This window comes from Pseudophryne corroboree, chromosome 2 (genome assembly GCF_028390025.1).
Source record: "Pseudophryne corroboree isolate aPseCor3 chromosome 2, aPseCor3.hap2, whole genome shotgun sequence".
In the NCBI taxonomy this organism is placed as follows: Eukaryota; Metazoa; Chordata; class Amphibia; order Anura; family Myobatrachidae; genus Pseudophryne; species Pseudophryne corroboree.
In genome coordinates, this window is record NC_086445.1 from 938,497,841 (window position 1) to 938,516,296 (window position 18,456).

Below are 18,456 nucleotides of genomic sequence, written 5' to 3' on the forward strand. Positions count from 1 at the left end.
GGTATACAATTATGGATGGACGAGCGACTGCCGACACAGAGGTAGCTACAGCCGTGGACTACCGTACTGTGTCTGCTGCTAATATAGACTGGATGATAATGAGATAAAAATAAAATATATATATATATCACACTAGTACTGCAGCCGGACAGGTATATATATTATGTAATGACGGACCTGCTGGACACTGTCTGTCAGCACTGCAGACTCCTAAAGTAAGCTACTAGTATCAAGAAGATAGAAAAAAAACCACGGGTAGGTGGTATACAATTATGGATGGACGAGCGACTGCCGACACAGAGGTAGCTACAGCCGTGGACTACCGTACTGTGTCTGCTGCTAATATAGACTGGATGATAATGAGATAAAAATAAAATATATATATATATATATATCACACTAGTACTGCAACCGGACAGGTATATATATTATGTAATGACGGACCTGCTGGACACTGTCTGTCAGCACTGCAGACTCCTAAAGTAAGCTACTAGTATCAAGAAGATAGAAAAAAAAACCACGGGTAGGTGGTATACAATTATGGATGGACGAGCGACTGCCGACACAGAGGTAGCTACAGCCGTGGACTACCGTACTGTGTCTGCTGCTAATATAGACTGGATGATAATGAGATAAAAATAAAATATATATATATATATCACACTAGTACTGCAGCCGGACAGGTATATATATTATGTAATGACGGACCTGCTGGAAACTGTCTGTCAGCACTGCAGACTCCTAAAGTAAGCTACTAGTATCAAGAAGATAGAAAAAAAAACCACGGGTAGGTGGTATACAATTATGGATGGACGAGCGACTGCCGACACAGAGGTAGCTACAGCCGTGGACTACCGTACTGTGTCTGCTGCTAATATAGACTGGATGATAATGAGATAAAAATAAAATATATATATATATCACACTAGCACTGCAGCCGGACAGGTATATATATTATGTAATGACGGACCTGCTGGACACTGTCTGTCAGCACTGCAGACTCCTAAAGTAAGCTACTAGTATCAAGAAGATAGAAAAAAAAACCACGGGTAGGTGGTATACAATTATGGATGGACGAGCGACTGCCGACACAGATGTAGCTACAGCCGTGGACTACCGTACTGTGTCTGCTGCTAATATAGACTGGATGATAATGAGATAAAATTAAAATATATATATATATCACACTAGTACTGCAGCCGGACAGGTATATATTATGTAATGACGGACCTGCTGGACACTGTCTGCAGAATGCGTTTATAAAAACACCACACGACGAGTGTTTAACTTTTTCAGGCAGACAATCACAATATACTGGTGGTCAGCAGACAATCACAATATACTGGTGGTCAGTGGTCACTGGTCAGTCACACTGGCAGTGGCACTCTGGCAGCAAAAGTGTGCACTGTACTTAAAATATGTACTCCTGCTATAACTGCTCCCCAGTCTCCCCCACAATTAAGCTGTGTGAGCAGTGAGCACTCAGCACAGTCAGATATACAGTATTACATATGATGATGCAGCACACTGAGGCTGAGCACAGATATGGTATGTGACTGTGTCACACTGTGTATCGTTTTTTTTTCAGGCAGAGAACGGATTAATTAAACTGGTGGTGGTCACTGGTCACTGGTCACACTATCAGCAAGTAGTACTCCGTCCTAAGCAGACAATCACAATATACTGGTGGTCAGTGTGGTCACTGGTCAGTCACACTGGCAGTGTGGCACTCTGGCAGCAAAAGTGTGCACTGTACTTAAAATATATTGTTTATGTACTCCTGCTCTAACTGCTCCCCAGTCTCCCCCACAATTAAGCTGTGTGAGCAGTGAGCACTCAGCACAGTCAGATATACAGTATTACATATGATGATGCAGCACACTGAGGCTGAGCACAGATATGGTATGTGACTGTGTCACACTGTGTATCGTTTTTTTTCAGGCAGAGAACGGATTAATTAAACTGGTGGTCAATGGTCACACTATCAGCAAGTAGTAGTACTCCAGTCCTAATATGCTCCCCAAAATTAGTAAATACTAAATAGTGTCTCTAACTCTCTACTCTCTTCTCTATAAACGTAGAGGACGCCAGCCACGTCCTCTCCCTATCAATCTCAATGCACGTGTGAAAATGGCGGCGACGCGCGGCTCCTTATATAGAATCCGAGTCTCGCGATAGAATTCGAGCCTCGCGAGAATCCGACAGCGGGATGATGACGTTCGGGCACGCTCGGGTTAGCCGAGCAAGGCGGGAAGGTTCGAACCTGCCTCGGACCCGTGTAAAAAGGCTGAAGTTCGGGGGGGTTCGGATTCCGAGGAACCGAACCCGCTCATCACTAGCATCTGTGTACAAAAACATCAAGGGGGAGATGCATTATAGCGGCACGGATCGAGAAAGCTACACCAATGAGATGTATTAACATCTAGCCTGCTGAAGCGGAGAAGTGAGAACTCCCCCCTCCGGCGAACCCCACCAGAGCGCACAGTGCATCAGCTTAGTGCCGATGTAGGGTGTCTCTCCTTCATTCGGCTCCTCTGGGCATGCGCAAGATCTCGCTACTATCACAGGATCTCACATGCAGCCTAGAGCCGGCACTGTCCCTGGCTGTGGTGTTTGGGCAAAGACACCTGCAGCTGTTGAAATCGATAGCTGCGGGTGTCGGAATGGTCAGTGTAACTGACCATACTTACATTGGCCTGCATATTGGCATGCCATCTTGTAGATAGCAGCGCCAATATAATGTGCACATAATGTGCCACTTCTCCCCCATATCGGAGGATCATACATCTACCTTTAAGTCAGCAAGTACTTTATGCAACTCAGTGTATGGCATTCATATCTGCTGGGCATCAGGCTGTCAGATAAAATGTCTATTAGTGCGACGGGCAGGCCCAGCAGGGTGTAGTATGTTATGCCGGCACTTGGGATCCCGGCGCCCAGCATACCGGCGTTGGGATCCTGACTGCCGGCATGCAGGAAGCGGGGTGAGCGCAAAAGAGCCCTTTGCGGGCTTGCTGCGGTTGCCACGCCGCGCTTGCCACGCTGCACGCACGGTGGTGCGCTACACACGCCACGCTATTTATTCTCCCTCCAGGTGTGGACACCTCAAGAGGGAGAATAGTTGTCGGTATACCGGCTGTCAGGATTCGGGCGTCAGTATGGTGAGTGCCAGGATCCCGACAGCCGGCATAACAAAAGCCTCCGGGCCCAGCATAAGGTGTCCTTGGCAGAATGCCCATGACAAGGTGTGGGGGGAAAAAAGAATGAACTCAAAGATCGAAACAAATCGTAAAATTTACTGCTTGTGGCTACTTTGTTACTGTCATTTACAGCTTTTTTATTAACTCTTTTCAGTACTGCCCTTAGTGGCCAAAAAACAAAAACCTCTTATTTTTATCTTTTAAGTAATGCTGCCTTTTATCAATCTGATCATTGCCTTAACTTAAGGAGACACTGGAAGGATTTTTATAACATACAGCTGTCTAAACTGATCCACTTTAGCGGTTGTCGATGCCTGGTTAAGTGCAATTAAGACAAGTATTCTGAGCACTCACCACCCACACATATACTTCTCATAACATGAAAAAGAAATCTGCTTGGAAGCTGTGTTTTCCATTGTAAGGTCAGCCGGGGAATAATTACTAATGGGAATCTTAGCTGCAAGGAAAGGTGTAACATTGAGATACGTACACATTACAAGGAGCAAAGGACAATGGTTACTGTAGGCTGTGGTACCAATAAAAAATAAAAGAAATCTTCATTAAATTACATACAGTATACCTGTAGTCTTTTTTTATTCTTTTTAATAGACGGACAATATGTAAGAAACAATGAATGGGATTTGGTGTTTTATACTAATTAGTAACTTTCGACTTAAAAATAAAACGGGAAATGCGGTCAGACTGACCACATGGTTCAACATGGAAATACTTTCCAATTGGTCCCTTCTGTTCTAAGGGCCCAATTCAGGGCTGATCCTAGATGTGCTAAAATTAGCACATCTACAATCAGGATCTCTGCCATGTGGGGGGGATGCCCAGAACAGGGATAGTCCTCCCTGCATGTCAAAAGCCGCCCCCCCCCCACCTCCCGCAAAGGTGCGAAAGCATCACATGGCGGCAGTGCTTTTGCACCCGCCGAGTAGCTCCCTGCCTGCGTAGCCCAGCTGTGGTGGCTGGTGGCTACCCGCCATGTTTTGAGTTGCAGCGGCTGCGTGGCGTCACGCAGCTGCCGCAGCCTGCCCCGCCAGGGGACCGGACACGCCTGCATTGTTCGGACCACACCCCACCCAACGGCGTTCTAACACCGCTGGCACGCCCCCTCCCGCCCCGCGATTGCCTCTGCTTGTCATTCGGGCAGTGGTGGTCGTGCGGCCGCTGCTCGTGCGCACTACACAAAGGTCTTCAGGTCTGAATTAGGCCCTAAGTCACAACATAGTCACTATCATATTGTTCGATCATTACGAAAGTAACCACTTTTATAATACATTAATATTTTGTATGCTGTTACGATTCGGCCTTGTTACTGTGGTTCATGTACTATACTTACATTTACATTTGTAATTTGTATTTTCCCTTTAAGCGATGTATTTCATTATTTCTCCTAATAAACATATTTAAAAACAACAAAAAAATAAAATAAAATGGGGTCCTTAGGCGGGGCACTTATGATTATTATCATTTAATTTATTAAGCTGCGTACTAGTAACTCCTGTACTTATTTACAGAACACCCTGAAATCAAGGCCAACACTACTGCTAAACAAACCTAGCATTTTGCTTACGACACCAATGGTTAGGAGGTACCTAGATCACGGAGTTAGCAATGTTTCTCCTGATTTATGGAAATGGGATAGCTAAAGTCAGCAAGTCATTTGATATCTGGCCTTTGGTTAATTAGCAGTTTATAAATATATGCTTCTACTGTAGTACTTACTTGTTTGTCCTGCATGTCCATTCTTCTGTATATCAATACCTACTTATCCAGACCACCCTTGGGGCCAAGACCTACTGTATGAGTTCTTTGCAACCAAGTCCATCAACTTGGGAAGTTCTTGGATAAAACTTGGGTTCCCATAAAACTCCGTGCCATGAGTGAGAAATGCCAATCAGGGGGTCCACATATGGAATGTTTAATGACAGAAAGTTGTCTACTATATTTTGTCTATTGTCTTGAAGTGGCCTGATTATTGTAAAAGATCAAATCAAATTTTAAAAATGCAAGTTAGTACTAGCCAAGTGGATTGGGCTGAAGTTGCCCAGATGTTGTCATGGTTTGTCAAATTCTTGCTAGATTAACCTGTCTGTGACCTAGCCCTTTATACTACTGGGAATGACATATGTGCAGATGTTAACCAGTGGTGTTGGTTTATTGAAGTATAACATGTACAGCTGTACTCACTGTTGTATACACATTGATTCTCATGGATTGAAGCTTCAATGCTGTGGGGTTCTAGATAGCTCACCAACTGGTGAGTGTATACAGCAAACGGGTAGTGGTGCAGGGTTGTTGGAACAGCTTCATGGAGGTAATCTCTGAGGACTCTGGAGCTAAGTGGGAAACTTGTGCCTCCATGTCACTTCTCACACAGTATAACTGTACTAAGTAAGGTTCTACCAAGATGGCTGCATTCACATGGTGCAGCAGTGCATCAGATTAAAGGACAGACCTCCCTGGGTCCTAGTGCCCAGTATGTATGCACAGTAAGGAGAAAAATAGCGCACTGCTTTCTAACATATACACATGGATAGTGAGTTGTCTGCAGGGCCGTTTCCAGACAATTTGCCTCCCAGTGAGAACAGTAAATAATGGCAATGGACATTTTGAGAAAAAAAAGTTTGTGCGCGCCTAAGGCACATAGGCACCAAAAAGGGGGCGTGTCCTCGATACAAGGGACGTGGCCTTCCAGGAAAAGGCTACCTTACACCTCAGTATGCCCCAAGACCATATTATGCTTTGAGCACACAACAATACCCTTACAAATTATGCCCCACAGTTATGCCCCTGACATCATATTATGTCCCACACAGTAATGCCCCTTAGAAATTATGGCATACAGTAATGGCCCTGACACCATGATATGCCCTACATATTAATGTCCCTTACAAATTATGGTACACAGTTATGCCACTGACACCATAATATGCCCTACACTGAAATGCCCCAGTGAGGCTACCTACTTTTAAACTAACTGCTCGTTGTTAGGTGTTGGTGCCCATGGTCAGCCTGCATTCACTGCAGGCTGCAGCATCTTCCCCACTTCCCTCAGCCGCCAGCGGCTCAGCACCGACCCGGCACTTTGTGGTACCGTTGTGTGCTCCTTTACAATTTCCCTATTACTATAGGTCCTACTGGACCTCTAACATGTCTCCTCTTAGGTGGCAGCCATTTTGACAGGGACATGTTTAGCTGTGTTCCATGCGGATGGCCGGTCTGCATGTATTATTGTTGCGGGATGCCACTGTGCGATAGCCCGGTCCTAGAAACGGCACTGGTTACCTGAAATAAGATATATGTGATCATTTACTGTATGTACTGATATTATGTTTTTGTTGTCAAAGAATGTCCCATTCTACTGCTATGAGCCAGCCTTGGCTGGAAGGTGTCAGCATATCTAAAAGAGATTCCACCCACACGATGATAATGTTACTGAGGAACAGAAGGACAGGAAGCTGCGGTCGCCAGCACTGTTCTGTGATTAAAAATGACACACAATTTCACCAAACATAATCTCCACCTTCTTGTGAATGAATACAGCTACAGAATACATCTCTTCCTCTAAATAAAGACACTATGTTATTGTGCCAAGGTAATAATCTAATGTAGCGATGTAACCTATTAATACAGCAGGAACTTGTCTACGTGTTCATTCTCCCTCCAGTCTTTTTGCACCGTTTTGTACAAGGGTGCTATTGGGTTTGCTGTACACAAATATGTATGTGCAGATACAGTGCAGTGGGGCAACATGGGGTATGATTTGTATATAGGCAGTTCAGTACACAATTAGACGGTCGGCAGTGCTGGATTGCAAAAGTGCTGAAATTGCTATTTGGCAATTTCAACACTTCTGCGCACATGCAAGTATTTAAACGATGATTGCATGCAATCGCAGTCCAAGTCCTGGTGGGGGCAGGAATGGGGTGTTGATGCGGTGTTTTGTAGGCGTCAATGCGCCGGTCGGGGGGGGTTCTGGACAACGGAGGCGTGTCTGGACCATTTGTGGGGCGGGTCACGGTGGCTGCGTGATAACACACGCAGCCGCTGCGACACAAAACATGTCAGCCCACCGTCTGTCTGCGCAGCTAGGCTGTGTAGGCAGGGGGCTACCCTTATCATGCAAGCGCTTTCACATTTTAGGGGTGGGGAACCTGGCATGTGGGACGATTTTGCCCTGTGCCGGGCGGCCCCCGCATGTTAGTGTACTGTGTACAAATAGTTGCACAACTACAATTAATGCTGAATTAGTCCCCGTGTACGGGAAAATGTAAGCATGTCGGCACTCCTAGGCACAACTACAGTATTAGATGCAATGGGGGTAATTCCAAGTTGATCGCAGCAGGAAATTTTTTAGCAGTTGGGCAAAACCATGTGCACTGCAGGGGAGGCAGATTTAACATGTGCAGAGAGAGTTAGATTTGGGTGTGGTGTGTTCAATCTGCAATCTAATTTGCAGTGTAAAAATAAAGCAGCCAGTATTTACCCTGCACAGAAACAAAATAACCGACCCAAATCTAACTCTTTCTGCACGTTATATCTGCCTCCCCTGCAGTGCACATGGTTTTGTCCAACTGCTAAAAAGAATCCTGCTGCGATCAACTTGGAATTACCCCCAATGTGTATATGTACACCCCTGGGCAATCTATTTCTATGTCCAATGCCGGGCACAAAAATCGAAGAGCTCATAACAAAATTATCATTACAGCGGATGTGTTTAATGCCAACAATTCAACCTTTAGAACTATGCTGTATATACATGATCCCTGCAGAGCGTAGTCAGAGCCTGATTTATTAAGCAACGGTTTTGTAAAACTACAAGTTTATTGCAATTTTGCCGGCAGGCTTTAGAACAACAATTTTGGGATGGACAGTACACTTACAGTAACATTGTGGGTTTTGACTTCAATAAAATTTGCATTTTAAATGCCGTCGGCAAAGTGTAGATCGTGCAAAAACTGACACTCAATAAATCATTGGTAATAATGATGTGAAGGTACGTAACTAGTGGTCTAGCTATACCTGGTATAGTTTTATCTGTTTATACAAATACATATTAATATATTGGTGTTTTTGTGCATTATTATGTTTAGAACAGAATTACGTATAAATTTCATCATCTTTAAACCTCTCAGGGCAGACGCTGAATAATAATAATAGAACACCATCAGCTATAAACCTTCAACTAAAGGTTTATTTGTAAAGTTTTTCTAGAAAGTTTGCTGGGGTCATCTTTAATCCATGTTTCTGAAGTGAATTGGGAGAATAGAAAGCCTTACACTAGATTTAGCTACTGTTCTTTTCTTAATATGAAACACTTAAGGGTATACACCTGGGTGGATTTTGGAAGAGATAGATGCAGAATCATTGGTCCCCGTGAGGAACAGAGGATTCTAGGATGCTGCATTTTAGTCTACAAGTAGAAGGAAACTTTGTTACAAGTAAACACCAGTGTGCTGGGGGATATTTGTGTTTCTTCCTTTATAACATTTCACTTTCCAGCGCCTGCTGTTACTTAGAAACTGATTAAGCAAATTCCATCTTGAATACCACTGAACACAGAAGTGTGCACACTAGGCACAATTAGTGATGCCTTGCACTCATTTCTGTCACTGTTCATCATCCACACTGTTGAAAATCTTGCATACTGTACATAGAGGTCTATTCAGACCCGAACGCAGCCGCACGTCTGTACACTTTGGCTGCATTCAGTGGATCTGCACACGCGCACTGGCTACAGTGCATGTACGTGACCTTTCTCCTTGCGGCTGCATCCCGGATGAGGCAGCAAGGTGAGTGACATCAGCGGCCATCGAGCAGGGGGGGGGGGAGAGACGAAGTGTTGCAGGTAAAACGGAGGCACGTCTGAAGCATTATAGGGGTGGCTGGGTGACATCACACGCAGCCACTCCGATAAAAAAAATGGTGCCGGACCGTCTGCAAGCACAGCCAGGCTGCGCTGGCAGGGGTCAACCTTAAATCGATGCGTCCGCAATTAAATTGCGGACACATTATGAGGTGGCGCCGCATACATTCTGGGCGGCCTTGCCCTGTGCTGATGACCCCCAGCATGTGAGTAGATGGACACAGCTTTTTCTGCGGAAAGCAAGATCTCCATCCATCTCTGAATAACCCCCATAGTGTGTTCTAGAATCAGTCATTGAAACAATCATCATCAATGCTGGGTCTTCTCTTCTTTAAACATAAAAAAAATACAGAACTCAACAAAACAGAAACAAATCTTCCCATTAGTGCACATCCTTTGCTTACATGGAGAGCAGTCCAGGTTTATGCTTGACCATAGAAGGTAGATCAAAATGACAGAGATACTAATTAAGTCACCAGGGCTCAAACTTGGATATCCTTAAAATCTGGACTATTAGGTGGCTTTGAGGACCAAGGTTGGGAATTGTAGAGTACTGCAAAAATGCCCAATTTGCCAAGCTCCGAAAAAGCTTGGCTTGGATTTAGAAGTTTAGCCATTGTAGCCTATAGGCTACACTACAGTATCGTGGGCCTAATTCAGATCTGATCGCAGCAGAAAATTTGTTAGCTAATGGGCAAAACCATGTGCACTGCAGGTGTGGTAGATATAACATGTGCAGAGAGAGTTAGATTTGGGTGGGTTATATTGTTTCTGTGCAGGGTAAATACTGGCTGCTTTATTTTTACACTGCAATTTAGATTTCAGTTTTGAACACACCCCACCCAAATCTAAATCTCTCTGCACATCTTATATCTGCCCCCCTGCAGTGCACATGGGGGGGTAATTCCAAGTTGATCGCAGCAGGAAATTTTTTAGCAGTTGGGCAAAACCATGTGCACTGCAGCGGGGGCAGAAATAACATTTGCAGAGTGTTATGATTCCAGCACTCTGGTCAGAGGAGATCTTATGGCAAGGACCGGAGCACTGGAACGGAATGCTGGGGAAGGGAGCAGGACAGGAAAATAGCCCCTGGCGCCCTAACTCTGTTGTCTCACCCGTGTTGTCAGAAATCCCCTGCGAGACTATGGTTTCTTGAGCCCTTGGCAGCCGCGTTTGAAGGGCGGATTATGTCTGCCCAACTTCGATGCCCCCCGGTCTTAATGAGAGACAAAGGGAAACCCGAGACAGGGTGATAACAAGAGGCCCTCTAACTAAACAACCAGGCCAGGGGCTAAGCAAACTCAAAACTATAATATGTGCGGAGAAACCGCCAGGGAAAAGGACAACCAAAATATCCACTTGTCCAATTCTCCTACCCGGCACCGCCGAGTACCAGAGAGGACTTGTGGAAGCGGAACCCTCCGCAAATGCTCCAAACACAAAATATAAAAGGTAAAGCGGCTGAGCCGCAACACACGGCAGAGCCGCAACTCACGAACACCACTGGATATAAAACGGTGATCAGTCAGGACTCCAGGGAACCAAACGACCTCTTGGGATGAGATGACAACTCCCGAATACCGGACTTCTGAGGACTGGAATGACCGGATACAGCAGGACTGGAAACAGACTCTCAGCAAACAAAGGCAGCATGCAGGAAGCTATTACCGGCGTCTGTGAGAAGCCCTGGGAGTGTATTTAACAAGGAGTCCTCCAATCAGCTGCTAAAGGCTGATTAGAATAAATGGCGTGCAGCTGCCTTGCTGCACGGCCAGAGAGCAGGTGAATATCTTAATTTCCTAAAGCCTAGCAACGGGGAACGCGGTCCGCCAGTGGCGTCCCCGTTGCTAGGGTCCGTGCGGCTCAGCGCGCCCGGCGTCTAGCGTTGCTAGGGAGCCGGCGGCTGTACGCGCACGGCGTCTCTAGTTGCTAGGCGCCGGGCCGCGCAGACAAGCGGACCCCGGCGCCTAACACAGAGAGAGTTAGATTTGGGTGGGTTATTTTGTTTCTGTGCAGGGTAAATACTGGCTGCTTTATTTTTACACTGCAATTTAGATTGCAGATTGAACTCACCACACGCAAATCTATCTATCTCTGCACATGTTATATCTGCCTCCCCTGCAGTGCACATGGTTTTGCCCATTAGCTAACAAATTTGCTGCTGCGATCAGATCTGAATTAGGCCCCATGTTTCCTTCAGATGTGCATTAAGCTGGTTCCTAACCCACAAGCAAACTGATTACATAATCGCTTTACTTTTTAGGCATGAGCTGACAGGATCACCATCGTTGGAAATTATTTGCATACGTTTCCAATTCAGGGTTTAATGCAGGCCTGATCGCTGTTGTGCAAAATCATACAGTGGGTGATTACTGAATGACTGCGCATGCGTATGCACCGCAACCGAGCCCAAACAGCGACAGATGGTGCAAAATTTTCGATCGCTAGGCGTATGCAAGGTGATAGACAGGAAGAGAACATTTGTGGGTGGTAACTGGACGTTTTCTGAGAGCGTCAGTAAAAACACAGGCGTTCCCAAACGTTTTCTGGGAGGGTGTATGGCGTCAGCTCCAGCCCCAAACAGCCTGATTCTATCGCACTGTAGGAGTAAATCCTGGGCTGCGCACAAAATGCACAGAATGGAAAAATCATTCAATGGTGAGTGAGATGCGAATGGATTTACAGCTGTCTGCTTTATGGCGAAGTTTTCACACGGCGTACACATGCATTCACACACTTGCACGGGGTGGGGTTTCACTCTCTATGGGCGGCGACTATCTGATCGCAGATCTCTGAAAATTTGCAGAAGAGCGATCAGATCTGAATTAGGCCCATAATTTATGGAGGCTCTTCAAAATAGCTTGAATCATTTAGGACGCTGAACCCAGGAGTGCTGAGATGTTTTTTTGGAGGGGCCCAGGTTAGCTCCCACCCCCACGCCAAACTTCTAACCTATCAGCGGTATCCCCAACCCAGAACATGCTACTGTGTGCTGGGCTGTGGTGTGTCTGGGGAGGCTTGGTGTCTCTCCCCCCCCCCCATATATAATGTGCAGGGGGGAGTGTCTACACTGATTCCCTTCCCCCCCTCAATCTCCTTGGACTAGCACATATATTTGTTTAGTACTGGGGTGTGGCTGTGACTCATGGTTACACATCCCCACAGTACCCAGGTCCGGCCCAGGCCATACCATTGGTCAGCTTTAGTTGTCAGGTCTGACAACTGCAGAATTGTACCTGTTTCAAGGAACCACTTTAACGTTTTCTACATCTCTATTTAATGATTTTCAAGGACTCACTCAAAAAGACTATCGTAATTCAGTTGATATAACAGCTTAACCACTTAATCAGCATCGAGATACCTTTTCCCACTTAAACAAAAGTGTCATCCTTAAGAATTGATAAACACTATTATTAAATCCTGTTTAAAGTCATGTACTGTATAAAAAGTCAAACAATACATAACAAAGTATACCCACCGTTCTGCATCAGATTCTGACTGATAATGTCTGTTTCCGAAAATAAAAACACAGACTAAGGGGTCTATTTACTAAACCTTGGATGGAGATAAAGTAAACGGAGATAAGTAGCAGCCAATCGGCTCCTGTCATTTTTCAAACACAGCTTGTGGCATAGCAGTTAGGAGCCGATTGTCTGGTACTTTATCTCTGTCCACTTTATCTCCATTGAAGGCTTAATAAATAGACCTCTAAATCCTGTCTTTTATCGCCGTGGTTTCTGTTTCTCCAACCTGTGATTCAGCCTCATGTCACTAATACCCTTTCCAGACATAAATTCCCGGCTTCAACCCGTCTTGGACCCAGGACACAGGGCACGGTTTGAAGCTGGGGTTATCCCTGTCACATATAGGTGACGTCCTGCGTTATTCCCGGGTCATCACCCTTCATCATTGGACTCGGGTCTTCCTGTGACCCAGGTCTTCCAGTTTTCAGTGGGCGCTTGGAGATCATGTCAACTCCAAGCGTTACTTTCCCCGGCCAATGGATTTCTACCCAGGTTGCAAGTCCTGGGAAAAACCCTGATAGCGACCAGGGTTGCAGTCCCAAGAAAAACCCAGTTCGGACCTTTCAGACATACGCCAGACCCCGGTTGATGCGCTTTCATTTACAAAAACCCAGGTTTAGCCTTATGTCTGAAAGAGGTATGAGACGGTTCATTGATTGAAGGTTAAATAGTCACCACCTAATAGCTTAGGCTGTATGTCCAAACACATTCTTGTTCTAGAGTAAAACAGAATAATACCTTGTTTGTCTTTTATTGAAGAACCAGCATACCCACATGGAGTCTAACTAAATATGTTTCACTTTATATAGAAAACAGATGTATACCCTGCCATTTAACTCCAACTCCAAAGAAGTTCCCCAGGATAACCAATCTACATGATATACAAGAAATATGACAAAACAAGGGGGGTAACCAAGCGTAGAGTTTTCCTTTGTGTCTAAATCACATAAGCTCAGAATGTCTCTCAGTAGGAGCCATATAGTTAGGACGGAGTCCTTGTGCCTAAGCTTACCTTGCCCTGGTGTATTGAAGCCTTGAAAGGTACTGTATCTTTAGCGTTGAGTGTACTTTCAAGATATCACATGTCATCCAAAGAATTTTGTTACTGGACTACTCAAGGATATTTGGTGAACTATTTGGTGTTGACCTTTTAACTGTTGACCTATCATCCGGATACAAAGAAATCATATATTCTCTAGTGGTACCTTTTGTTTCTCTTAATAACGCAGCCGGCTCTTTGCGCAGAGATAAGTGCATAGTTGCCTACCCTCCCTCATTCTGCAGGAGACTCCCTGAAATAGTAGCAATCTCCCCGACTCCCTGAATAGACCTGCAATCTCCCTGATTTCACCTTATCCCCATTATGCAGCTGTTACATTCTTGGAGAAACAAAAGAAATCAGAGATATATACATTTAAATGGGCTCATCAGTGCCATTTCCCTGCATTGGTTAAAAGGCACAATGATCCCTATGGCTACATGCATGTTAAATAAGGTTTCTCATGGCCACAGTATATGGAACCTCTTGTAAAACATAATACACAAACAAATCCGGAAAAATATCAGTGTCTTTTCTTCAACAAGTAGATCTTATTAACTTTGGGGCTCATTTACACTTGGATGTAAGTCATTTTTATAACACGCCTCTTAGATGTAGCAGTACGCGCCCGCGCTTATAGGTGTTACTTTCACAATCTCCCTGAAATGCTTTTTCAAAAGTAGGCAAGTATGGATAAGTGACATGATAATACATCTCTCCCAGTGTGTTCTATCTGTAACAGGACCGTGCGGATTACAGATAGTGTGGCAAGTATATGGGATTTGGTTTAGAGCTCCAAAGGTCATGTGATTAATATTATAGGCTTCAATTGAACACGTTTTCACCCCTGAAATCCTGTATTTTCTGCCATATAATTGCATTACTTTGTAAAAGATCAAGACACTTGTATATGTGAACTGCTTCTATTTAAAGACATATATTCCAGGTGGCAAAGGTCTTATAACTTACATGGTGCTGCATAGCCTTATATAAGGACACTTACACAAAGGCATACTGTACATTTATTCTGAATATAAAGCTACAGTAACAGTCCCTAGAGACATAATACACGGATAATCCAGATAACTATTACAAGAGCTCTGTATATTTTTTGTTCTCCTTGCAGATTTTTCTGGTAATCAATAAAGCGTAGAGGTCATCACTCAATACATTAAAGTCCCCTTATTGCTTAACCATTGACCTGAAGATTGTTTAGCGTTTTAGGTAATGCATTTATCAGCAATACTGATGATTTAGCACTGGAGAATACAGCATATTGGTTTTTCTCTTCCATGATTGGTCAGAAGTATATTATACCGAATGTCTGATTAAAAATTGGAGTGTAAAGCAAAATCACTTGTCATACAGGTACAGTAGCGTGTCACCACTAGCTCAGCAGTGGCATGAGGGCTCATTATGCAATGAGCGCAGGAGAACAGAACTATAGCAGGAATACAATGGCTCTTATCTAATGAAACGGTTTAGTGGAGTCCGGGGAGTCGCATGCTTTTCTATATGCTAATGCCAGTATCCACCCATGTATGCTGATTATCTGCTGTCTTCTTGCGGAGGGCCGGCCCACCCACTGTTTTTCCGCCTGCAACTGTCATAATTGTTTCTGGACTTGAATCCACCCCATTCTGGGTGCAAATGATACGTCTGAAAGAGCAGTAGTGTTCACGCTAGGCTGTTTTAGCAGGGCGCCGCGCCCTACCCGATTTTTTAAGGGCAAAATCCGCCCTGCCCTTTCTGCGGTGCCCTGCTAGAACAGCCGCCCGCTTCCTGCCCTCCCAGCGTGTAAAGATGCCGTGCGCATGCGCGCAGCATCCATTCATGCTGTGAGAGAGCTTGGGGGAAGCCCAGCACCTGCACGCCCCCGACAGTGACGCCGCCCACGCCCCCCATCTGTGGGCTGAACTGCCCACTTTTATTACGTATATTGACCACGCCCCCTATTTTGCGTGACCACGTCCCTTTTTTGGGGGCGCGCGCTTGTGCACCTCACAGTCCGGCGCCCTGCCCTCCCCAGATTCTAGAGTGAACACTAGAGCAGTCTGTGATCCAATGCGAGCACGGTGGTCAGGGCAGTAGAGAGCCAGGCTGGGCCCAGATACTTTTCAGGGAGTGTGGCGTGATTGCGGGAGGCGTGGCCATGCACCCTTACAAAAAAATACATAAAAAATTGTATTTTATTTTTAAGTGCCTCCCTGGCTGCTGTGTACAGGGCTGAGGAGAATAGCTGCAGCTGCTGCTGCCAGGTAAGGGGTGGATCTGGGCTCCTGCCGAGCCCCTCCATCAGATCTAGGCCCGGGTACTTAGCACCTGCCTCCCCCCCTCTCTGCGCCACTGATGGTAGTTGCCCTACACCTGGTACTCCACCGAGAGTACAGGAACACTGTCAAAAAAGTGACCTGTTGACGGACAGATTGAATGCCTGCATCGTCCGTGTGCTTTTTTCATGGTTAGGCGCATGTGCAGTCTGCAATTGCTTTCTGCGTATCCGTCTGCCTCTGGGCTAGCCTCTGACTTAGAATTAGCCCCAGGTTGCTATAAACCATGCAATTGCTCTTTGGGCCTAATTCAGACCTAATCGTAGATGTACTCAATTTAGCAAATCTACGATCAGCTTCCCTGACATGTGGGGGGACGCCCAGCACAAGGCTAGTCCGCCCTGCATGTCAGGCCCTGCCCCACCGCACACGTACAAAAGCATCGCACAGCGGCAATGCTTTTGTACTTGTAGAGTAGCTACCAGCCTGCGCAGGTCCTGCGCGCTGGCAGGGAGCTACTCGTCGTTGTGCGGGACGCAGCAGCTGACGTCACACAGCGGCCCGCCCACTGCACGGTCCAGGCACGCCTGCGTTGCAATCGCAAGAGGCAATCGCAGGACTGAGACAGACATAGGCTGTCTGGCATGCACATGCGCAGTTCAGACCTGATCGGCTGCTGTGCGAAAACGCACAGCAGCAATCAGGTCTGTATAAGGCCCTTTGTATTATATAATTAAACAAGATACAAAGCACCTATAGATTGTAAGCTTGCGAGCAGGGCCTTCCTTCCTCTATGTCATTCTGTTTTTGCCCAATTTTATTCTGTTACTATTGTTCTAATTGTAAAGCGCAACGGAATATGCTGCGCTATATAAAAACTATTAATAAATAATAAAGTGTACATAAACATAACCAAATGCAATAGGGACACTGGGGGGTCATTCCGACCTGATTGTAGCTGTGCTATATTGAGCACAGCTACGATCATCTTCCATGACATGCGGGGGAGCGCCCACCACAGGGCTAGTCCGCCCCGTATGTCAGGTCGACCCCCCCGCACAAGTACAAAAGCATTGCACAGCGGCGATGCTTTTGTACTTGTAGAGTAACTCCCAGCCTGCGCAGCTCCTGCGTGCTGGCCAGGAGCTACTCGTTGCTGTCTGCGGTGGCCGCGCCGCGCACACAAAACGGCGGCCAAGTGTCGCTGTGCCACCCCCTCCCACCCAGCGACCGCCTCTGCCTGTCAATCAGGCAGAGGTGATCGATAGGCAATAACAGCCGTTGGCTGTCAGCCATACGCCGGCGCACTGCGGCGTTGACGCATGCGCAGTTCTGACCTGAACCATCCTTACCCCATTAATCCTCTACTCTGTGGTCCTCATACAGAGCAGGAACGTATAGGCTTTGGGCCTAATTCAGACCTGATCACAGCAGCAAATTTGTTCTCTAATGGGCAAAACCATGTGCACTGCAGGTGTGGCAGATATAACATGTGCAGAGAGAGTTAGATTTGGGTGGGTTCTATTGTTTCTGTGCAGGGTAAATACTGGCTGCTTTATTTTTACACTGCAATTTAGATTTCAGTCTGAACACCCCCTATACAAATCTAACTCTCTCTGCACATGTTATATGAATACATGCTTATCTGACCCATTTAATGATGCTCCCAAAGATACATTCTGCATATAGACACTTCAGCGGGGAAGAAAAAAAAACAGAGTGCAGTATCATTATGAAACAAGTATTTTATTGAAATTTTTTTTGTTTCTGCAAGCACTTCTCTGAAGGTGGTGAAGGTGCGTGCCTCTCTGATGGTGGTGGGGAGGCTGTATACCTCTGATGGTAGTGAGGGCGCATACCTCTGATGGTATTGAGGGCGCATGTCTCTGATGGTATTGAGGGCGCATACCTCTGATGGTATTGAGGGCGCATGCCTCAGATGTTATTGAGGCGCATGCCTCTGGTGGTATTGAGGCGCATGCCTCTGGTGTTATTGAGGCGCATGCCTAGCCCAGGGAGGCGAGTGTTGGAACATGCCTCTATGGCAGGGGTGCCTGCCTAGCACGGGGAGGTGGAGGTGCCTGTCTCACCCGGGGTGGAGGAGGTGGCTGACGTTCCCGAGGTGGTGGGGGCACCTGCCGTGGCCGAGATTTCGGTCCCTGTCTTGCCCGAGGTGGTGGAGGCGCTTTTCTCTCCCGGGGTGCAGGAGGTGCATGCCTTTCCCGAGGTGGAGGGGGTGCTTGTTTAGCACGAGGTGCGGGAGGCACTGGTCTTGCCTGCTGTTTCGGCTCCTTCCTCTCCGAGGGCAGCTTGGGCTCCTGCCTCTCTGGTTGGGGTAGCTCACTGGGCATCTCTTGTGCTGGGGGCACCTCATTCTCAATGAGACTCTCCTTAATTAAATGAAGTTGAAATAATAAATTAGAAATAAATAATTAGCAAACATTTTTTGGTAGTAGGCTACCGCCCTAATAAGTTCTTTCTCTCTGTCTGTTCCGGATTCTGATGACATCATAACTGGGTGTATACTGATACAAATATATGGTTA

At 46.1% G+C, this 18,456-nt stretch overlaps 1 protein-coding gene across 3 annotated transcripts in view; it reads right to left on the bottom strand.

The window, feature by feature from the left end:
* LOC135050113 (ephrin type-A receptor 6) overlaps window positions 1-18,456 on the bottom strand; it is a 1,497,116-nt gene that overhangs the window by 888,354 nt on the left and 590,306 nt on the right. The window lies entirely within an intron of this gene.